We start from the raw sequence: 6,050 nt of genomic DNA on the forward strand, positions 1-6,050 counted from the left end.
CCAACTTACCCCCCAAACACATGCCTAGAGCTGAATCCACAGGTGCCAGGGCGACTGGATCACGGGGACTTCAATTAAATTCCCCATACAACATAATGCTTATGAAAAGATAGATACGTCATCAAAATTCGCACATCTGAAGCACGCATCTATGTTATTAAAACAACCGTATCCACAGCAGTGCTTGAGCACAGTGAAGTATTTTATCCTTGACCACTTTTTAGACGTTTTGGCGCGTGGTGATGATACAAAGCAGACTGCCTTTATTATTGATTCAAATCATGTACAGGCCAGGCCCCCATGTTCGTTGTCAGGGGCATGGGGGGCTGTTCCCCCTGGTCCACACAGCCCCGGGAAGTCGCCAGCTGTGAGAAAGGGTCCTGCTCCCCAGGCCTTGCCCTGGGGCCACCACGCGGGCGCTGTGGCTGGAGCCTTTGTCTTGTTTGCTGGGCCCACCCGGTGGGCATCAGATCAACAGGGTCCTCGCCCTGACTGTGTCCCACCTGGAGCGACCAGCAGGCCTCTGATCTGAGTAGTGGCAGGGCTGGCCCGGGGGGGAATCCCTGAGGATGCGGACGTTTCCGGCTCTGCCCTGTTACCCCAGAAAGATACTTGTCAGGCTCTCTCTGGCTCTCGCTTTCCCAGCCCAGATGGCCGCGAGCCCACCGCTGCAGAGACGTGACCCAGCAGCCAAGCCCCGTACCAGCAGGGATGCCGCGCCCAGCAGGCAGCCTGGATCAACCCATGCCTGCTCTGCCAGACTGATGACCCTAATCCCACGTGCAGCCGGGGGCCGGCCAGAATCCCTCCTACGCACAAGAGGCCTTTGTTCTGCTGCCCTTGCCCCTGGCCCCCCATCTCAGCCTTCCCTGAGGCCAGGGAGGAAGGAGGCTTCCTGCCTAGCATCTACCACCGCCAGGCCCTGTGCAGGCCAGCCCTTGTGTTGCAGCTGCAGAAAATGCTAGAAAGGTCAAACGTGGGCTTTGGTGTCACACCCAAGGGGGCCACTCCTGATGGCCACACACCAGCTACACGAGTCTGAGCCCCACTTCCTGGACAAAGAGATGTTCTAACTCCCAAAGCAGATCTTAGGGCAGTGGGAGTCCCCGTTGTCCCCATGTGTCCCCTGCTCCTTGCTGTGTCCCCCACCCCCCAGCCTGCCTGGACCCCGGGCCCTGGCGTCTGTGGAGCCCTGTGTCTGGGCCCTGGTGTCACCGTGGCCCTGGTCACGCTGAGCAAGCAGGCTCTCCCTCTCTCTCTGCATTCTTACCCGGTGTAACACCTACAGGTGTATAACCCAGTGGGCCGCAAATAGTTTCCTCTCTGGATCCTTTACTAGGGTTGCCAGGTTTAGTACATAAATAAAAATACAGAATGCCCAGTTCAATTTGAATTTCAGATAAATGACAAGCAATTTTTTTAGTATAAGTGTGTCTCAAATATTGGACATACTTGCATTTTATCTGGCAACCCTCTCCTTTACACTCTTAACAATTATTGAAAACCTCAAAGAGCTTATGTTTATGGGATTATAAACATTGATATTTACTGTATTAGAAACTAAAATGGAAAAATTGCTAAAATATTTATTTTTAAAAAACAAGAAATAACGTATTTTTATGAAAAAGAGCTCCATTTTGGGCTTCCCTGGTGGTGCAGTGGTTGGGGGTCCACCTGCCAACGCAGGGGACTTGGGTTCGTGCCCCGGTCCGGGAAAATCCCACATGCTGCGGAGCGGCTGGGCCCGTGAGCCATGGCCGCTGAGCCTGCGCGTCCGGAGCCTGTGCTCCGCAAGGGGAGAGGCCACAGCAGTGAGAGGCCCGCGTACCGCAAAAAAAAAAAAAAAAAAAAAGAGCTCCATTTTGCAAAACAAAAGAAATTAAAAAGAAAAGTGGCATTGTTTTGCACTTTTGCAAATCTCTTTAATGTTTGGCTTAATTGAAGATAGCTGGACCCTGCATTCAGTTTACTGTGACATGTGATTCTGGTTGGACGTCGTGAGGAATACCTGACCTCACACAGATAATGTAGTCAGCAAAGGAAGGAGTATTCTAATAGCCTTTTCAGATTGCTGTGAATAATTGTCTTTGCTTTCACACCAAAACTCAACAAATGGTAATTTCTTAAACTTCAGTTGCTACATGGAATCTGAAAACATATGAATGAACTTTTCATACTTGGTTACACAAAAATCCATTTGTCTACCTTGCACTTTGAATGGGTCTTTTATTTACACAAGATTTTGTATTAATAACAACCTGCATTAGTCATTTGAGACATACAGGTTTCCTGGTCTTCCTAATGTTTACACATTTCATTAACTAGCTACTAAACTTCACATTTGTTGATAACACTGCCTATCTCATCAGAAAAGCCTTAAAGTTTTGGCTTCTAGCGCACATGGAAGTTTTCCCATATTCTAAGTTTCTAGCTCAAATTTTATCACTGGCAACAATTACTGTCAGCTGCTTCCCTTGAAGTGACAGCTCACTTCACTTTCAAGAATATGTCTGTCAGATGCCCAAGTCTGAATAACCCGTGCTTTTCTTTCAGTTTTCCTTTCCATAAAAAGGCAAGTGGTTGAGCTAGCAACTCAAATAGTCATACACGTGCTTTTTCCTGAGACAACCATCCTACTTGGGGATGCTTTCTGTGTGCTTCCCATGTCTTCACACAGAATAGGAAAAAGACGCGTGCTCAAGAGCAATACAGTTATGTCCTCGCTTTAGCAAGGACATAGCGCAAGGGCACGGTGGTGAAGAGTCCAAAGACCACTATTGCAGCTGTGCTGTGGCCCTGATCCATGCTGGACCCGCCATCTTTTGCATCATCCGTGCAAGTGTCAGCAAGAGAAAAGGGCAAATCATATCTTAGGATTATTAGGAAGATGGTTTTGACCTTGCGGATCTTCTAAGAGAGTCGTGGGGATGGCCAGGGCTGTGCGGACCACGCTTTGAGAACCTCTGCGTTAGCATGGACTCTTAGCCCCTCCACCGGTGCCTAGCACTTAGGCAGTGCTCCCTAACATACCACAGAGGAGGCTGATGTCTCCTTAAGACGCAGGATTGACCATCACGGCTTCTCCTCACTGCCCAGAGGGACCCATGGCCACGACTCTGCTGCACAGACATTCAGACATTTTTCTATGGGTTTCCATACATGTATAACACACCCCCGTAGGAAATAAGTAATATTAATTCAACACATACTTCCTGAGCACTGACTCTGTGCCCGTCACTGCTCCAGGCACTGGGGACACAGCAATCGACAAGTCAGATTCTCCGCTCTTATGGAGCTGACGGCTTAGTGGAAGAGACCACTGGACAAGACAGTGTGTCCGACGGTGACTCAGGCAGCAGGAGAAATGCAGGAAGAGCTGGCACCTGCTGGAGGGTGAATATTTAGCAGGGAGTCAGGCTCCTCTGAGAAGGTAACATGTAAGCAAAAAACCAAATAAAATGATGGAGTAAGCTGCATGCATATTTAGGGAAAGAATGCACGTGCAAAGGCCCTGAGGCGGTAATATGCCGGCTTCCTGTATTAGCCAACAGTACACGGGGTTCATTCAACACCCCTGAGATATTTACAAAATAGACTGCCAGGCACTGTTCTAGACCCTCATGGAGCCAGACACAGAGAGAGGAGAGAGACAGTAAAAAAGAATAAATGAACAAATAAATAGGTAACATGTCTGAAAGTGGTAGGTAAAAAAAAATCCATCAGGGAAAGACAAGGACAGACTGGTTGCTGTTTTTAAAACAGAAGCTAGGGACGGCCTCCCCGAGGACGTGACATGAGGAAGAAGCGGAGAGCCTTGCTGGCTTCATTCCCATTTCACAGACAGGGAAACTGACCTTCCAGAGGCACAACCACCCAAGGGCACGCAGCTGTACAAGAAGGAGGCAGGAGGGGTCCCAGGGGTCCCAGAGCAGAGCCCCCTCTTGCTGCCTCAAGCCAGCGGGGCCCAGAGCTCGGGGTGGGGCTGCAGGGGGGCTGGGCAGCTCTCACTAACAGGCTCACACTGCCCCAATCACTTCACGAGCACCCAGTGAGAAAGCGCTATTATTACCCACATTTTATAGGCAAGGAAACTGAGGCTCAGAGAAGACATCTCACACTTGGGGCTACAGGCACACTGACTAAAACCATGATTTTTTTTTTACAATTTTCAATACAAAACACTTCATTATTTAATACTGATGTATTCCTATATGCCATTCCAGGTCCGGCCACAGTGTACCAGGGGCCAGCGCTTTGGGCCTTGTTACGGCCAAATAACATTCCGCTGTGTGGATAGATCACGTTTACTGTACGTGTTCATCCATGGATGGACATTTGAGCTGTTTCCACTTTGGGGCACACATTTATTTGCATGAAACTGTAAACCATAGTGCCCGTCTACACCCACGTGAAGGCAGAATACTTCCCCACATTGTCATAAATAAAATAGCCCGGGGCTGAGGATTCAAAGTGAGAAATTTCACACCACAATGGACAAAGCACTTTGCTATTCTTTAGGATTTGCTTCATGACCTTTTACTACCTCAAATTTCCAGCAGAAGTAGAGAGCATGGTGTAACAACCACGGCAGGTGCCCACCGCGAGGCTCCCTGAGTTTCCGACCCCAGGACGAGTCTGCCCTCACCCCGAGACCACCACAGCCCAGGGTCCTGCGGGGCTGTCAGGAAGGGGTGTTGGCACCGGGTCTGCTAGGGGATCATCCAACTGGTGTCCCTGGTCACACTGCCGGCTTCCCCCCACTGAAGATTTTGGCCTGGGCTCAGGCAGCGTTATCTCTGGGTGGATACCTTCCCCGTGGAGCCGTCTGGGCAGGATGGAATGCTCAGAGGGCGGGGCCTCCCTGAGGGGGCCCCAGCACTGGCCCCACCTGGGCAGCTGGCCACCGTCCCCTGCCTCATCTTTCCCTGCCCCTGCCCTCGTAATCCCCTCCATCCATCCAAGGACAGCCTGGCTGGAGCTGGAGTTGGGGAAACAGAGGCCCAGAAGGGTCAGGGAAATCTCCCCACACCTCTGCAAAGGGGGCACACGCCTCAGAGAGCTCCTCCCTGGGGTGCCGAGGAGGGAGGGCCGCCCTGTCTCAGCCTGGCGCTGCCCGGGGTGGGGAGGGGAGCTGGGGGTCAGGTGGGACGGGGCTTCCGCAGCGCCCCAGGGCGTGAGGTGAAGACGCACCTGCAGGAGGGAGCCAGCCTCAGCCTGAGCCTGTGGGTATCTGCGGGGGCAGCCAGGCATCCCTTTGGTCACACACGGTGACCACCGTGGCCTCACTCTGGGGCCTCACTTCCCTCTGGTGGTGCTTAAGTCTTCACAGCGTTTTCTAAACGGTCCAGCCCTGGCGCAGGACCCCAGCACACTGGGGTCAGGGCGTCAGAGAAAGGTCACCCCCAGCCCACCCCAAGGCCTGGAGTCATGGGTGAGGTGGGAAAGACACTCAAGGTCAAGTTCAGTGGGGGCACTGTGATGCAGCTTCCCCACAAAGGAGGCTGCCCTTCCAAGACCAGCCTTGGGGAAGGGAAGCACCGGCCCTGAGGACGACCAGGGCAGCTGCGTCTAGAGATGCTAGGACACCGGGGCATGGGAAGCCGTGCCCCCCACCAAGCCTGAGCACACCTGCTGTGTCTGCTGAAGGGCCACCTTCCTGCAACACACTCAAAGGCATTCTGAGGTCTACAGCTGCTCCGCGGGGCCACACAGGCTGGGTCCGCTGGGTCCTGCCAGCCCACCCAGGGATGGAGAGCTGACCCCAGAAGTCCTGGCCCCAGGCCTGGAAGCCTGGTCCCGGCTCCCTGGCTCCGCACCCCATCTGCCAAGCCCTGCTAGACGTCCTCCCCTGACTCTCAGCAGCTCCCCTTCCCCGCCTCCCCAGGCCACGTGTCCAGCCGCCACAGGGAGCCCCCCGAGCCAGCCCTGTTCCAAGCATCCTTTGGGGAGATATTTGCTCACAGCCTGCAGGCTCCCCCGGCTCCCCTTTCCAGCCCTCAGTGGGGAGCATCGCTGTTTGCTCTAGACCCTGGCCAGAAGCCCCTGGCGCT

Source organism: Monodon monoceros, unplaced genomic scaffold (genome assembly GCF_005190385.1).
Source record: "Monodon monoceros isolate NGI ecotype Baffin Bay Population unplaced genomic scaffold, NGI_Narwhal_1 Super_Scaffold_3, whole genome shotgun sequence".
Lineage (NCBI taxonomy): Eukaryota > Metazoa > Chordata > Mammalia > Artiodactyla > Monodontidae > Monodon > Monodon monoceros.